At 40.2% G+C, this 18,494-nt stretch overlaps 1 pseudogene; it reads left to right on the forward strand.

Annotated features, from left to right (window-relative positions):
* The first annotated feature begins 4,327 nt into the window (after positions 1-4,327).
* Positions 4,328-5,305, forward strand: LOC121497472 (annotated as a pseudogene).
* The last annotated feature ends 13,189 nt before the right edge of the window (positions 5,306-18,494 follow it).

Below are 18,494 nucleotides of genomic sequence, written 5' to 3' on the forward strand. Positions count from 1 at the left end.
GAAGAAAAATGTTCCCCACGGAGCACATTTCTGCAGCCTTGTTCTGTGTCTCACTTTGCCTGTCCTGCCTGTGATTCTACATTCCAGAATGCCCTGCGGGAGAAAGAAATTGTGTCCAGACACAGCCATGGGAATGGAATTTCCCATACCTTGAGAGTGACCTCCAATTTGACCTTAAAATTAAAAACTTGTTTGTGAACTCCTGAGAGAGAAAAAAGTATATAACAGTAGCCGCTGTTTAAAAATATAATTGGCAAGCACAGTACAGAAACAACACATGAGTCAATCATGGGCCCCCTAGATCCCAGCAACTCACAGCACAGATTTCCTGTGTTTTGCTGCCCATGAATGGACGAACCACCAGTGTAAACATCCAGGAGGGAAAGGAACTATTCCCTTCTAATCCCAATTTGCACTGGTAACTTTTCCCAAGTACTTGTTTTAGGACTGGCGTTTCTTACTCATTCAGTCACGGTCTGAGAATTTGTCATCAAGCTTGTTTGTGCTTAAAAGCGCAGATTAGGACTTTGGCATTAGAGAAAGGTGTAAGTCTTAACTCTATCATTTGCCAGAAGTGTGACCTCAGTTTCCTGATCTGTAAAATGGTGATAAATAATGGTGAAAAGTTGAGATAGTTGTTTTGAGAACAAAACGATAAATACTAATAGCTACATTTCACTAATATCCTACGTCAAGAATTTTTCTTCTTGCAGAAATAGCTGAAGGATTATTCCTTATGAGTAGGAGAACCTTGAGATGACTGTACCCTCTTCCAGTGAGATGATTCACACTATTGTATATCACTAATATTGACAATATATCACATTTCACAGCTTACAAACATATTCACATTATAGTACCAAATCCTTGCAACTATCCTGTAATTAAAGATTATATTGCTTTTATTGTCCAGATGTCATGGTATTACTTCCATTAACATCTTGGAGAGGTAAGGTCCAAATGTTGGAAGTGACTTTTCAAGATCAGAGATTGTCTGTGCAACTAGACCACAAATTTGAGGAAGGTCTTGCCTTGGAAGTCCTTTGCCATTCTGGCTTAGCAAATGGATGAAGTGAATGGCTGTAGTGGGAATTCTGGATTTATTCTCCTTCATTAAAAAGGAAATCAAACACCTATCTTAGACAGGGTCTAGAGTGCCTGTGGCCAGTAGGCATTTCCATGTCAACCAAGAAAGCATTGTTTAGTGCCAATGCATTTATTCTTTGCAGTTTTTGTAAGCTGTAGTGATTTAAGAGATGGTTAGCTGGAAGTTGGGGTTTTTTGGTTGTTGTTTTTATTTGCTCGTTTTTTGTTTTGTTTTGTTTTGTTTTTTTGCCAATAAAGGATTGTTGGTGAGATCATCACAAGTTGACATATTGCTGCATAGCAAATGGGCAGGTTGTCTTGGGCTGTTCAAGTTAGGAACAACCACTTTTTGGTTTTGGCAGAGTGAGAAAAGAGTTTTCAAAAGGTTAAAAGATAAATTTTATGTGTATTTCATGCTGCTTAATAACTGCTTTAACCTGCCAAGGTAGAGCTGAATTTCACTAATATCCTATTTAGTGGAGGACCAGCTGTGTCTAGAACTCTGTCACAAACCATGAGGAATATTTTCTTTTTTAAATGACACATCATGATTTCTGCCAGAAGACGCTGAAAGTCTATCAGATATTAAGTCACTTGCAGACACTTGCAAAAACAATACAAGACAAAACATGATCCAGTGTTATATTTTAAAACTGTCAGACATTGGATGAGTTGAGGAGGTAGTGGTCAGCTGCAGTAGCCAGAGAAGAAGGAAGGAAAGCTATCCTGCTGAACCTGCTCAGAAAGGGAACTCCCTGTTATGGGGAATCCCTTGGGAGAATCCCAAAGGAGCATCAGGGTCTCTGAAAACCAGATACAAAACAAATCTTTTTCTTATAGGAATTGTTGGATAACCATTGCTCTTAAACAAAACAGTTCATGGTGATTGCCTTCTTTGCTGAAACATCCCCTGTTTTCTGAACTAACAGAGAAAGACTAATGTCTGTAAATTCCTTTTTGAGTCCTGCATTCTGTTTCTGTGTGGGTTTTTTTGCATGATTATCTAATGTATTTAGAAAGAAACTCATCCCTTTACATCCCAAATAAAGAAAAAGAATATTGTAATGGGATTTCTCAATGGTGGGGTAGGGGGTTGTAATTACTTTTTATACCTTCTCAGAATCATGCCTTTAAGAAGATCATATAAAGAACAACACTCTCCTCCTTTTTTTGTTGGAATGAGAGTAGTCCAGTAAGAATGCAGAAACTCAACTCTAATGCCAAGAGAGCTTTTTGGTGGTCTGCTCCCAGTCATTGAGCAAGCAGTGAGCCCAAGTCTAAGCACCTGTGAACGTTCCCACACTAAGGCAGAGGATTAAAAGCAGTAGGGTAATAGAGTATATAGGTATTAACCTATATATTTTTTGGAGGTTGAAATTGATAGGGAACATAGGGCAGAGGTGATTCCTTTGGCTTGTTTCTTGCTTTCCTGAAATTTCCATCTTATTTGAGATGAAAGGAAGCCAAGTATGGTCTAGCTCAGAGATGGAGACCCTCCTAATTTGCCAGACCCTAAAACATCTGTTTCCTTAAACTCACCCAGCCAACCACAGCTGATGGGACAGGTTGAACACCAACACAGGTGGAGTGAATCTATTGTGTGACCAAAGACCAATCAGATTGACTTTTTCAAGAAGTTAAACTAATAAACACAGACACAAAGGAAGTTCGATACTGACTCAAGATATTGAAAGAGACTAAAGAAAAGCCCAAGGACTCATGCTGTTGAACTCCTAGAAGATGCCCTGCTTCATATTTGCCCTTATGATAAATCCCTTTTTCTTAAACTAGCTGATTTGCAGCAAAACCAACTCGAAGAGCCTATGCAAGTCTGTCTGCTGCTAAAGGAATTCAGATGGGAGGGAGCATAGGGGGCTGGAGGAATTATTTTCAGTTCAGAGTTCCTCTCAGAGGGAGGAATCCAGTGTCCCTATAAAGACTTCTATCATGGTTTTCTTTATTTAAGTTTCTATGATGTACTATATGTCACCTAATCAAATTTAAATAATAAATACTAAAATCAGTCAAAAAAGTTTTTATCACTATATTTGTATTCTTATGGTAATATATGTTCATTATAGAATCCAGAAAAGCACAAAGAAGAAAACAGAAATAACATACCTCAAGCACTAAGCACCATCAGTATTTTGCTATTAACACATATAGTCAGTTATATCACTTACTACAGAAGCAGCATTGTGATGTATATACTTTTTTAATCCTTCCCCCCACTTAATATAATTGGAACACATCATTATATAGTATTTCATCATAGTCTTAATTCCTTTATTGTTGGATGTTTAGGTTATTTCCAATTTTTTACTACAAAAAATATCCTAAAGTAGAAAATCCTAAAAGAATACTTTTAGAAAATATCCTAAGATAATCATCTTTGTCACAACATATAAGTATTTGTATGCACCTCTAATCCTCTAATTATTTAGTCTATTGGGTAACCTATTAGAGGAAGATATATTTCACATCAGCCCAAGGTAAGCTTTAGCGTGTTTCTAAATATCAAAGAAAAGGAAGAAAACATAAAAATTACCCATAGGTGTGGCCTTATAAAATTGGAAAACTAGGCTCCTTGTCCCCATTTTTGCCTATAGCTAAGGACGACATGCCTTACTATCCTACTGAAGTCTGAAAAGGGGGTAGAAATGGTAGCAGCACTGTTGTGCAGCAGGAGGAAGGTGAGGGATTTATTTCCGTCATCAAATTCCAAAGGTACCAACAAATAGGGAAGGTCAATACCCAAAGGTGGCCATTTGAAACTGAAGATCCATGGCTTTATCCTCAGAGACCTCCTTTGAATTTGGGCTCCTTTCTTATGTAACCAACATGCTCAACTCCAACCTATATGTCAACTTAGACTTCAAGAGAACAAGAGAAGAATAAAGAGGTGATCAGATATGCCTTATGAATCCCTCAATCATATGTTTTTATTTAGGTAAGAAATTTTTAAGGAATGAATGCCATTTAAGCCTATTAAGAAGCTTACTTGTTCTAACATAATGCACAAAAACACATTGGTGAATTATCAAGCTGACAGTGCACTTAGTAATGAGTGAGGATTAATGTCTTTGCAGAAATGTGATTCATGAATAAAAACGGATACAAAATTAAACTCTAGGCATACACAGTCATTTATAATCTTTAAAAAGAAGACCGGCCTCCGGACTTCTCTGGGGCCAGCAGCCACCCGACCAGGGGCCCGGGGCCGCGGGCTCAGCCGACTACCATGGGCTCTGTGTCAAACCAGCAGTTTGCAGGTGGCTGCGCCAAGGCGCCGGAGGAGGCGCCGGAGGACGCCGCCCGGGCGGCAGAGGAGCCGCAGCTGCTGCACGGTGCCGGCATCTGTAAGTGGTTCAACGTGCGCATGGGGTTCGGCTTCCTGTCCATGACCGCCCGCGCCGGGGTCGCGCTTGACCCCCCGGTGGATGTCTTTGTGCACCAGAGCAAGCTGCACATGGAGGGCTTCCGGAGCCTGAAGGAGGGTGAGGCGGTGGAGTTCACCTTTAAGAAGTCTGCTAAAGGCTTAGAATCTATCCGGGTCACCGGACCTGGTGGAGTATTTTGTATTGGGAGTGAGAGGCGACCCAAAGGGAAGAACATGCAGAAGCGCAGATCAAAGGGAGACAGGTGCTACAACTGTGGAGGTCTAGACCACCATGCCAAGGAATGCAAGCTGCCACCCCAGCCCAAGAAGTGCCATTTCTGCCAGAGCATCAGCCAATCAGCCATATGGTAGCCTCGTGTCCACTGAAGGCCCAGCAGGCCCCCAGCTCACAGGGAAAGCCAGCCTACTTTCGGGAGGAAGAAGAAGAAGAGATCCATAGCCCTGCCCTACTCCCAGAGGCCCAGAATTGAGCTACACTGGGTGGGGGTAATTCTTTTTGTGATCAGGAAGTTTGGAGGAGCAGGCATCAATCGGCAGAGTGGAGAAAGTGGGGACAAGGTGGGTAGGGGGCAGCTGGCTCTGCCATATATCTCAGGCCAGGGTCCCACAGCATCACCCCCTCTTCCCTCTTGGCAGGGTAGGGGGGAAGGGGTGAGGCAAATGAATTACAACTGTGCTCTATCCAAATGCTCGTGGAGAGTTCTGAAGAAAATCCCTCCCCGTGTGCTTTACCTGAGTCTCCACCCTCAGATCTCCAGCTTTTGAAAGTAGCGTGGATAGGGAAGTTGTTTTCCTTTCAAAGAAGGACATGTAATAATAATTTTTCCCATGCCAGAGTGTAGAGATGAAGCATGAGACCAGATTGATGGGCCCAACCCACGACCACTATATTCTATGGGGAGGGAATCTCTAAGGGGTAAGGCAGGGTTTTTCTACATCTTGTCCCATAACCCACTCTTGGGATAGGGTGCTGAGGACTGTCCCAAGCAATGGGTTGTGACAGTAGCCACAGGGATTGTTGTGTTGGAGCTACAGACCTCCTGCTCCTAAACTTAATCCCACCCCATTCTGGGCTGATAGGATTTTATTTATTTGCTCCCTTGGACAACCGCACCTTGGGCCCCACTTTCTCCAGGATGCCAACTGCACTAGCTGTGTGCGAATGACGTATCTTGTGCATTTTAACTTTTTTTTTCGTAATATAAATATTCTGGTTTTTGTATTTTTGTGTATTTTAATCTTAAGGCCCTCGTTCCTGCACTGTGTTCTCAGGTACATGAGCAATCTCAGGGATAAGTCAGCAGCAGCTCCAGGTCTGCACAGCAGGAATACTTTTTTGTTTTATCACCAGGGAGAACAACTATTTGGAGTGCATAGCCTATTGAACTACCTCATTTTTGCCAATTAGAGCTGGCTTTTCTGCCATAGTGTTCTCTTGAAACCCCTCTACCTTCAGTGTTCCATGGGAGACGAGATTTTAACTCAGTTGCTCCATGACTTGATCTCCTTCTAGTGGAAGATTGGAAATTGGTCTAAACAGGAAAAGCTGGTATAGGAAGTAACGTTAGGAGAGGCCGCACCAACTAAAAGGTGCGGAGGGGAAGCCAGGATTAGTTGAGGGTTGTCTATACGTGTAATAAAGGATTCCTGTTCCAGACTTCTAATCCCAGGGCACGGGACTCACTTTACATACCGGATCCATCCTTTGCTGGATTGGGCTAGGCCTACCATGCACAACAGGGTGTGTGTGTGTGTGCGTGCGCGCGCGTGTTTTAAAGATGAGTTGGTAAGGATAGGTTTAAGAATAGTAACTCTGGAACCCATCTTGAGCTGCCCAGGGATGCGGTGTATGAAGCAAAGGCTAACTTTCTAAACCTTTATAAATTCTGGGCTTTTCTTGTTGACTTCCAGAGAGACCATAAGCCATGGCTTCTTTGCAGTGTCCAGAGCCAGTGTCCTGCCCTGCTGCAGCAGTGATTAGTGTCGTGGTAGCTAAAGGATAAAAGAAGGTTTTACTTAATATGCTGTGAGATCACCACAAACCTACCTCACTGTGTTGAAATGGGGCAGATGCAATAGAACACATTGGGTGATGTGTGTCTGATCCTGGGTTCTTGTCTCCCCTGCTTGCTGCCCCCTCTAGTGATTGTATTTGTCTGGGTTTTGTAGGTTTTCATGAATAGCTGATTGGGTGATTGCTTGGTGGCCTGGTTTGTGTAAATATAATGTGTTGGTCTTCTCCATGTTCTTTTGGGGTTTTATTGTTTACAAACTTCTTTTTTGTATTGAGAAAAATAGCCAAAGCATCTTTGACAAAAGGTTCTGCACCAGGAAAAGAAACTGGAACATAGCTTGGTGACCCCTCTTGAAGTGTGGCGGCCTTGGACTATCCTTTTATGTTCCCTTCCCGTATTTCCTTTTTTGGGCCAGATCTTCTGTCCTAAAACTTAACTCCTACCCTACCCTTCTCCTATCCCTCCTTCCAAGAAAAAGCCCCACACCTACACATTTCACGTTCTAAAGAAGCGAAGAACACTTCCTCCCTTGTTCCCAATCTCCTGTGTCAAGACCATTCCTTGATGTGATTCATACTAATACACTTGTATTTGGGTGGAACAAACCTACTTTAATCTCTCCAGGCTGAGGGTAGAGGGAAGCTGAAGCAACGAGGGGGGCCTTGAATGTAGAAAGTAGGGTCAGGAGACCAAGAAAGGAAGATGAATGTATATCCAAGTCACTCAGGAACTTTTATGCAGGTGCAAGAAACTTCTGTCAAAGTGGCCACAAGATTGTTTAATAGGAGACGGACGAATGTAACTCCATGTTTACTGCTAGAAACCAAAGCTTTGTGAAATCTTGAATTTATTGGGGCGGGGAGGGGGGTGGTGGTAGGAAAGCTGTACCTATCTGTTCTTAACCTGATCCCTTCCCCTCATTTCTGAACTGCAGGAGACTGAGCCCTCTTGGGCTTTAGTGACTCCATCTCTGGGGAGTGTTTATTTGATGGTTGATGTTGCTGTGCCGGGTACTTCCTTTCCCACTTGCTATTGTCTTGTAACACACATGCTGACCCTTTTCCCTTCTCTCTTTACCTTGGGAAAATACAATGAATAAAAACTTATTGGTACTGAAAAAAAAAAAAAAAAAAAAAAAAAAAAAAAGAAGACCGTGCTGAGCTGTGAAGTATTTCTGCATAAGACCAAGGTGAGAGTTAGAGAAATAGGAGGCAAGAAGGGGTGTTGGTGGTCAGTTATTCTCATCTGCCTTTCTGAACGGTTGGGCTGCCGTGGCTCACTGCTCTCTGCCCTGCTCCTGGCCTTTAAGCCAGCCCAACACAACCACCCAAAGGTCAGGAACAAATGCCTCCAGATTGTTTGCGGTTAGACCTTCCTTCTTTATTTCCAGCTATTCTTCTTCCAACACTGTTTCCACTGGATTCCAAACTCTTAGTAATTATAGTGATTGTTATGGCTTGAATTGTGTCCCCCTAAAAAGACGTTGAAGTCCTAGCCCTGGTATCTGTGCCCATGGCCTTACTTGGAAATATGGTCTTTGCAGATGATCGAGTTAAGGTGACATCACACCCGAGGAGGGTGGGCCCTAATCCAGTGTGACTTTGTTCTCAGAAAAAGGAGAAATCTGGACACAGACACACATGCAGGGAGAACATCATGTGGACATGAAGGCAAAGATCAGGGTGCTGCATCTATAAGCCAGGAAATGCCAAAGATGGCCAGCGAGCAACAGGGAGCTGGGGGAGGCAGGGGGCAGACTCTCCTTCCTGGCTCTCAGAAGGAACCAAACCTGTCAATACTTTGATCTTGGACATCCAGCATCCAGACCATAAAACCAAAATTTCAGTTATTTAAGCCACTCTGTTTGCAATAAGTAAAGGTGGCAGGGCTGGCTAACTAATACTATAACACTTCCTTACCCAGCGCTGCACTCGGCCCTCTGTCCTCTCTCTTCAGATTCCCAGGCTCCATCTGTCTCCCTAATCCTGACTCCCAGGAACCCATTCTCAGTCTGGCTACTAGTTCTGGTTCCTCTGGCCCAGATCCCCTACCCCCTTCAGATATCTTTCCACCCTGAGCATGTGAGGGAGCAGGAGAAAGGGAGCCTAGAGGCTTAGGGTTTAGACTGTAAGGACCTGACAAAGGAGCTGAAATGAGCTTGAAAGCAGCCATTGAGCCTCTTCTGGTTTACAAGCTGTAGCAAAGAGAGGATTTAAGAGCTGGTTCTGCCACTGGGAGTTTCTAGAAGGCAGCAGCTCCTGTGCATCTGCAGTACAGCCACTTCTGGTGCAGGCTGGTGCCCAGGAAGGTGGGCCCAGCAGTCAGGCAGCCTACATTTACATCCTGACTCTCTCACATACTGGGCATGTGACCTAGTGGAAATCATCCATCCGTGCCTCAGTTTCTCCATCTATAAAATGGGAACAATAATAGTCTCTACCTCACGTGGTTATTGTAAGGATTTAAAGAGTCCATATATGCAATGCGCATGGCACAATGCCTGGTACATGGTCAGCAATATGCAAGTATTTGCTTTTTTGTTTTTTTTTTTAATTTTTATTTATTTATGATAGTCACAGAGAGATAGAGAGAGAGGCAGAGACACAGGCAGAGGGAGAAGCAGGCTCCATGCACCGGGAGCCCAACGTGGGATTCGATCCCGGGTCTCCAGGATCGCGCCCTGGGCCAAAGGCAGGCGCCAAACCGCTGCGCCACCCCGGGATCCCTGCTTTTTTGTTTTTTTTTTATTCTGTAGAAGACCATATGTCCCAGTTTTCCTGGAACTATCTCAGCTTATACCTGTGGTTTTGGCATAATTACAGCACTACTGCCAACAACAATTGCCAACATCCCATCTCCTACTTGCCTCCCCACCCCAAATTCACTCTTAAAGTGATTCAGGATCACTCTCCAAATCAACAACATCTCTGATTCTGAATGATGAGGTCATGTTTATGGAAGCCCCAATTCCTTGCCTTGGTATCTGGAAGTATTCCCTTCTTAGAGGAGAAAAGGCCAATCCTGAGAGAGTTGTCTTTGAGTATCCCCCTAAGGGCTACCATCCCTGGGGTGCTTTCTGTGACAAGACTGGGAATCCTGTACCTCTCCTCCCTGCCATCTCAAGTGCAAGACCCTAGGCCAGTCCTCTTAAGGATAATGATGGGGTCTTCATTATCAGCTATGAAGGAGCCTGAGGGCACAAACTCCACACAAAGTGGGGTTCTATAGACAGAGACCTAATCCAGCATACTGGGCAGAACTTTTGGGCCTTACTAGGAGACACTCACTTAAAATGCATTCTCTTTCCAGAGCCAAATTCTTTGGCTCCTCAAAAATCCTGCATTTTCTCTCACTTCTAATCTGCCTCTAATCTGAGTTGAGGCCTGGCTCAAGTAACCATATACTCCACACTGGCCTCTTCCGGTTCTTCATTACCTCAGCTTCCCTCATTCTCTTCCTCCCTTTTAATAGTGTTCATTGATCCATCTATTATGTGCCAGGACTGGTTCTATGTTTTGAGGATTCTGTGGTGAATAAGACAGAAAAAGTCTGTGCCTTTGTGGAACTTAATATTTTCATGGGGGGAAAGAAACATTAGACAAATAAGTTAAGAAAAAAAGTGTGTATAACATTTTAGATCAAGGATCGGCAAACCTGTTCTGCAAAGGACCAGGTAGTAAATATTTTAGGTGCTGTAGGACTGGGTTGCCACCATGCAGCATTGCCACTGAGGTACCTAGTCAGCCGTAGGCAAATAAATGGGTGTGGCGTGTCCCAGTAAAACTTAATTCATAAAAACAGGTAGCAGATCAAATAGGCCATGAGTCCATAGTCTGATGTTCCTGTTATATATAGCAAGTGACAATTCCACGAAAAAAATAAAGAAGGGTATATTGTAACTGAACGAAGAATAACTTAGGGTGGTTAGCAAAGCCCCTAGAGGAGCAGGCCTTTGCACTAAGCCTTAAATGAAGGCAGAAGCCATGGCTCAGAGTATTCTGGGCAAAGGAGTCAGCTGATATAAAACCCAAACAGAAAAATGAGCTTGGAATGTTCTAGAATGAGAAAGAAAGCCAGTGTGGCTGCAGTATATCAGGAGGAGCAACTGGAAAAGTACTGAGAGAGGGAGGCAGAGCCAAGGTAAGAACTTGGACTTTATTCTAAATGAGACAAGCAGCCATTAGAGGATTTTAAACAAAAGAATGACATAATCTGATTTATGTTTCTTACAAGTTCACTCTGGTTACTGTGTGGAGAATAAATGATAGGAGATAAGAAGTGACCACAGAGGCTTGTTTGTGGCCTGTAGGAATAGTCTCAGTGAGTCTGGTTTTTATAGCTAGTCCAGACTAGAACACCGGCTGAGAGTTTCCAGGAATCCCACTGTTTCAGTGAAGGCTTTTTGGTTGCAAGCAACAGAAGCCAATTCAGAATGACTTGAGTGAAAAGGGAATGTATTAGAAAGGAATGGAAAGCAGGTATCGAAAAATCAGCCCAGGGGGACGCCTGGGTGGCTCAGTGGTTGAGCGTCTGCCTTTGGCTCAGGTCGTGATCCTGAGGCCCTGGGATGGAGTCTTACATCAGGCTCCCCGCAGGGAGCTTGCTTCTCCCCCTGCCTATGTCTCTCTGCCTCTCTGTGTGTGTCCCTCATGAATAAATAAATAAAATCTTAATAAATAAATGATAGATAGAGAGATAGATAGATAGATAAAAATAAAAATCAGCCCTGATAAGGATAGAAGTATAGGAAGCAGAGACTACTTAAATACAGAAAAAGGACTCCCATAAATGAGGAAATAAAAATTCCTGAATCGCTAAGATTCCTCAGAGTCCAGTTGGCTGAGCTTTTGCTGCAAGCAAAAAATAAAAAGGGGAGAGCACAGCACCTTGCCTTAAAATCTCAGCAAGAGTACACATGATGAGGGAGACGTGATCATTCTGGTAAGGAATTAAGGCATCATTACCAGCCAGGAGAATGGATGTTGGGTGGCCCAATTCCAACAGAAACCTTTGAGATACTTTTTCTGGTGTCAGTTTCTACTGAAGGGAAAACCACTTTTCTTCCTTTAATCGTTCTCTCATCATTAGCTCTAGTTCCCCTTAGAAAGAAGACACAAACTGGGCTAGAAAAACATGTCCTGCTTATCCACTTCCCCCCGAGGCACACCACCCGGGGATCAATTTCCCTGAAAAGCTGCTTTGATCGGGAGAGTTAGAATCATGTGATCTGGAAATCAAGGTGCTCCACTGACGGCCCAGCCTCATGCATCAGAATCAGAACTTCAAACTGGCCATGTGGTTTCCTTGCAGTTTCTCCAGTACAGCAAACATGCTCATTTTCTCCTCTGCGGTTTTGTCTGTGCTTTTCCCCTTACCTAAGACTCATCCAAAATTTCTTAAAATGTTTATCAGTACCATTATCTGCAAAGTACCGTGCTAAGCACAGAATAATCACCCTGGTGCTTTAAAGCAGTGCTTCTCAAATTTTTTTTTTTTTTTTTTTTTTTTTTTTTTAGTGCTTCTCAAATTTTAACAGGTGCCCAAACCACCCGGGGACCTTGTTAGAATGAAGAGTCTTGCTCCGTTGTTGGGGATAAGGCCTGATAGTCTGCATTTCTCACCAGCCCCCAGCTTTAGCTGATGCTTCAGGCCTGCTAGTCATGCATTAAGTAGCAATTCTGAAAGTAAGGTACTTGCTAATAATCTTCATTCAGTAATAATTGCTACCATTTGTGGTGTTTTGAATTTTACAAAGTAATTTGTAACTCTTAGGACAATTCTGAGTCACACAGTAGAAGTTATTATATCCACACTCTAAAAAAAATCTTACTTTTCCCAACACACACACACACACATACTCACTCACACATTCACACAAACACATTTCTATATACATGGCTTCTCTGAACCATTTTATTATTTTATTTTATTTTATTTTTGAACCATTTTAAAATAAGTTTCAAATGTCATGATACTTTACGCCTAAATACTTGAAAGAGTATCTCTTGAGAAAAAGATACTCTCTTGCTTAATCTCAACAGCACTGTCAAACATTAAGACATTTAACATTGACACTCTAATATCTAACTCTAATATAGTACATATTTGAAGTTGCCTCGTTGTCCCCAAAATCTCCTTTACAGCTGGGTTTTCCTTCTTTGGATTCAAGATCTAATCAAAGATCACACGTGGCAGTTAGTAATATGCGTATTGGTCTCCCTCTTGTTTTTAGTCTCTTATGATAATATATTTTTTGCAGTTTCTGGGAATGTTTTTATAGATTGTCCTATGATCTAGATTTGCCTGATTGTTTCCTCATGATTAGATTCAGGTTGAACATTTTTGATAAACAATTACATAAATAATGCTCTCTACTTCTTGTTAACATTATATTGGGGGTTCATGGCATCAGTTTCATTCATAATTAGCCATGTTAAGTTTTAATGGCTCAGTTAAACTGGTGTCCAGCAGATTTTTCACTGAGAGGATATTTTATCTCCGCTGTGATTAATAAATAATATATTGGCTGATGCTTTGAGATCTCTTCTTCCATTAGGTGTCACATATTTCTAAACCATTTTATTTTTAAATAAATATAGATACACAGGAGGCCGCAAAAAATAAAAAGTATAGAGAGGCCTTGTGTACCCTTCAACCCACTCCCTGCAAAATTAACCCCGTGAGTAACTATAGTACACCACTGAAACCAGGAACCTGACATTGGTACAGTTCATGGAGTTCATTCACTTTTACACTCATATGTGTGTTTGTGTGTATATAAGTCTAAGCAATTTAATCAGGTGTGTAGCTTTGTGTAATCACCACCACAACCAAGATCTAGTGCTTGAACTAACTGATATTTATAGAACATTCCTTTACCAGTAATGGTACAATATATAATATTTTCAAGTGCACAGGAAATATTCAACAATATAGACCATGTTATGGTGTTAAGATCTCAATAAATTTTTAAAATGTTGAAAACATGCAAAGCATGTTAAATTAGAAGGCAAATAAAATAGAAAGCAATTAAATAAATAGACCTGGAAATTTCCCAAATATTTTGAAACTAAATAGCACATTTTTAAATAAGTCATTGGTCAGAGAAGAAATAACAAAAGAAATTTGAAATAATTTGACAAGAATAAAAATTAAAATTCAGTATATCAAAATTTATGGGATATGGTTACAACGGTCCTCAGAAGAATTTATAGCATTAAATGTTCATATTAGAAAAGAAGAAATGCCATAAGTAAATTGTCTAAGCATCACCCATAAGAACTTAGAAAAAGAAGAGCAAATTAATCTTAAGTGTAGCGCAAAGTAATAATACAAATAAGAGGAGAAGTCAATGAAATAGAAAACAAAAGAGCAATAGAACAAAATCAATAAAACTCAAAACTAGCTCTTTTAGAAGATAACAAAAGTAAGAAACCTCTGGACTGATGAAGAAAAAGAAAGACACAAATGGTCAATATCAAAACTATCACTGCATACTCAGGGAACTAAAAGCATAATCAGGGAATACTATGAAAAACTTTGTACCAGCACATTCAACAACTTAAGTGACATGGACAAATTCCTTGAAAAACACAAACTACCAAGGCGCATGCACTCCAGAAAGAATAGATAACATGACTAGCTTTATATTTATTGAAGAAATTTAATTTATCCTTAAGATGTTCCTGAAAGGAAATTCTACTGGTGATTTCTATCACATGTTTGAGGAAGAAATAAAACAAATTGTACACCAACTGCCAGAAAATAGAAGTAGAGGAAGTATTGATACCAAATATCTCTAATATCAAAAGTGAAGAATTTACAAGGAAGGGAAACTGTGGATTAATATTTCTGTGAGCACAGACACAAATCCTAAAATAAAATTTTAGTATTCAAATCCAGCAATATATAAGATTGGTAATGCATTATGACCAGGTGGCTTTTATATCAAAAAGGCAAGGGTGGCTTATGATTTGGAAATCAAATAATATTATGTAACATATTAGCAGACTAAAAATGGAAAATAGTATTATGATCCTATAGATGCTGAAAAAAAACATTTAAGAAAATTAAACATCTGGGGCACCTGGATGGCTTAGCCAGTTGGGCATCTGCCAACATGCTCAGGTCATGATTCCAGGGTCCTGGGATGGAGCCCCACATCAGACTCCCTACTCAGTGGGAAGACTGCTTCTCCCTCTCTCTCTACTGCTCCCCCTGTTTCTGCTCTCTTGCCCTCTCTCTCAAATAAATAAATAAATAATATTTTTAAAAGTAATATTAAACATCCATTTATGATAAAAACTTCAGCAACCCAAGAATAGGAAGAAAATGACTTAACCTGATACCCCTTATTAAAAAACCTAAGCTAACATCATACTTAATGGCAAAGGACTTAAAGATTTTCCCTCTAATTAGAAACAAAGCAAGATGTCCATTCATCCAATTTCTATTCAACATGCTGGCCTTGACCTCCACAATAAAGTAAGAAAAAGAAATAAAATGCAGGCATAACAAAGAGAAAGAAGTAAAATTCTGTATTAATAGAAAACATGATCTTTTATGTAGCAAATCCTATAAAAAGTACCATAAAGCCATTACCAGGGTTTTAGGCCATAAGGTAAAAAAGTGAAAGTAGAAAAAACATGTTAAAACTCAATAATAATAAGAAAACCTAAATGAAAAAAATAGGCAAAGGATTTGAATAGCATTTGGACAAAAAAGATATGTTGGTAAATAAGCACATGAAGCGATGTTTAGCATAATTAGTCAATTGTCAAGGAAATGCAAATTTAAACCCCAAAGAGGTAGCACTACACACTCCCGCCCACTAGACTAGGGAAAATTGAAAAGATTGACACCACCTAGTGTTGGCTATGTTGCGGAGAACCAGGAATGCTCATGCAACGCTTGTGGTAATGCAAAAAGTATAGTTACTTTGGAAAACTGTTGAGCAATTTCCTATAAAGTTAAACACATACACTTGGCATTTGATTCCACAACCCTACCCTTAGTTATTTATCTACCTAGGAGACATGAAAATACAAAGGCATGTAGGTAATTGCTTATATAACAACATTATTCATAAAAACAACAAACCAGAAATAAATCAAATGACCATTAACTGGTAAATCTATAAACTTAATTTTGTTTTATGAAGAAATAAAGGAATAATACTCATCAGTAGAGTGAACTTAATTGTGATTGTAGCTATCCAAATAATACATTTGTTAAAACAGAAGGAATGGTACACTCAAAATCGGTGTTTTTTTGGTATGAAATTTATACGTCAATATGGCTACTATCTAAAATATACGCAAGTACATAAAAATATATCTGTATATATTTAGAAGTTAGGAGTGGATTCAAAACTGAAGTTGTAGAATTTTAAGTACAAAACAAGGACAATATTTGAAACCATGAATTCTGTATGAATTGTGAATGCAAGGCAACAGCAGTAATATCATCATCTTTTACAAATGAGGAAACAGGGTCACATATATTATATGATTTGTCCACAGTTATACAGGCATTTTAAAAATCCATAACAAGTATCCCACTATTCCATTACTATATATGAATAACTATGCATAAATTACATACACAACGGAATTGTAAAGGGGTTGGTTCCACCAGGTAAAAAGTCAAGTCACGATTCGCTTACCTGTTGTGACCCACCCAGCTCTGTATGCTATCTCTACTGGAGTTAAAACAAAAATTATTTTTTATATTCCCTGTATGATGAACAAAGGGTAGTGGAAGGGGAGGTGGGTGGGGGGATGGGGTGACTGGATGACAGGCACTGAGTGGGGCACTTGATGAGATGAGCACTGGGTGTTATACTATATGTTGACAAATTGAACTCCAATAAAAAAATATACAAAAAAAAAAAAAAAGAAGAAGAAGAAGAACACACAGGAGCCTATTTTCTCCCTTAACAATAAAAAAAAAAATTAAAAGGCCACAGATAAGAAATGCTGATCAAAGATTTTTCTCTCTTTCTCAATGTTCATTTTGTACAGATTATCTCTCTTACCCATGTAGAAGTATACATGCATAGAAACAATATCTGGACCCATACAGTCCTCAAAAGAATAAGTAATTAGGTAGAGGTGAGTATTATTTGGTGGTTAGGGACAGGGGGGAAGTGGGTAAATGAGGGAATAATGAAAGAGAGAATCCAGAGACACATGGAAGATTGAGGGTGGGTAACATGACCAGGAAAACCCAGAATATCTGTGATCCTTAATTGTCTATTATTTTGTCATTTGATAGAGTTAAATTTGCTGTCTCAAAGGCTTTTTAATTATTAACTTTGGGGCTACGTTTGCATTTACAGATATTAATAAATTCCTTACACTAATTATCCAAAAATTAACACAGATTAAACAATAAACATTAACTTTCTGTGACCAAAACAATTACCAGGGCTCAGGAAAAGAACCTGCACAAAAGCATTAACTCAGCAGACAGAAGCATGTCTGCTCTTATAGATTTACAGGCAGCATTCAGCACGGATTAAAATGCAGGCAAAATGAACACACACTAGGAATGTGACAAATTTTTATGCAAGTATAATTTTATTCCAGAGAGGCAACAATTCTTTTTTAAAATGAAATGACTAAAAAATCTAGCGAAGGAGCTAGTAATAACTACACCACTTCTCATATTTCTTTTAAGAAATTAAATTAAAGCATTTTTCATTTTGATGGGCAAAAAAAAAAAAAAAAGAAAAAGAAAAAAGAAAAGTACAAATGTCCTAAAAACAAGAGTATTTTTGGTTTTTGAAACAGTAAGCGAGATCTCTCCCTTTTCCACAAAGATTCACTTCCCGTGTGCAGGTTTATCATTATGGAATATACGTGTTTTTATAGTTGTTAAAAACCCATGAATTTTGGGGCTCCTGACAGGGACACTAAACTGTTTTTAACGATGGTGGCATGAACAGTAAAGTAACTGGAGATGGTATATGCCATACTGCATAAAATAGATCATAATATCATCAACTTGGATATTAGAATGGAAACTTACGTAAAGATCAATGAAAATAGTAGGCTGCAGTAAAAAGCATAGCAGTTGCTGAGAAAAATCAACTTAGAAGGGATCTTATGGTTTGAAGAACAGATAACTACAGCGCAACTGAACTGCCAAGTCCCCACCGCATTTGCAGCCAGGAATGGGCAGCGGGAGAAGGGAGAACATGGTCTAAGAAATGGTGTTCATGGAACCGGCTCTACAGACATGAGCCTGTAGCTTCTTGTGGAGGCTGTGGCTCCAGTGGGTGACATCTAGGACTACAGAAGGAATTCTGGTGATCGGCAGGCATGTGTAGGGTATGGAGACATACCTACAAAACCCTAATTGAAGCATGCAAGTGATTCTTCTTGGGAAATGAAATTAAGTTATAAACCAAGGCAAGAACAAAATGGGATGGGGGGGGGGCAACGTGGGGGAGTGGAGGAGACATGGCAGGGGGATACATTTCCAGATTTCCCACTTCATGCCGTGGCTGTCTTGCTCCATTACTTCCTATGATGAGCAAGTGCTTTAGGGGCCAGTTTTTTCTGCAGCAGGTCAATGTTCTCTGTAAAGAGAAGCAACAGGAAGAGGGCAATGGTTTTGTGCTGTGAAGGAAAAATACAGAAAGCCGTGAAAGAGAAAGACCGAGAATAATATTTCTTAGGAGCTCTTCCCTCCTGTAGCTTTTTTGTACTCGCCAAACATTATTTCAAGGACAAACAGTTGTCCTTTCATGGAGCTCAACTAAAGGAGCATGATATTTCGGGTGGAAAGAGGGAGAGAGAGATTTAATTCTTTTCCTCATGTAGATATAAAGAGTGTATTTGACTCCATAAACAATTACTTGTTGCTTATCATTTTTATATGGGACACAAGCCATTCGTATTATTTACTTACAAGGGCTTAGAGACAAAGCTACCAAAGGAAACATAGTGAGTAGTTACTAAAATGGGCATGTGAGAAAGCAAATGAAA

Source organism: Vulpes lagopus, chromosome 1, assembly GCF_018345385.1.
Source record: "Vulpes lagopus strain Blue_001 chromosome 1, ASM1834538v1, whole genome shotgun sequence".
In the NCBI taxonomy this organism is placed as follows: domain Eukaryota; kingdom Metazoa; phylum Chordata; class Mammalia; order Carnivora; family Canidae; genus Vulpes; species Vulpes lagopus.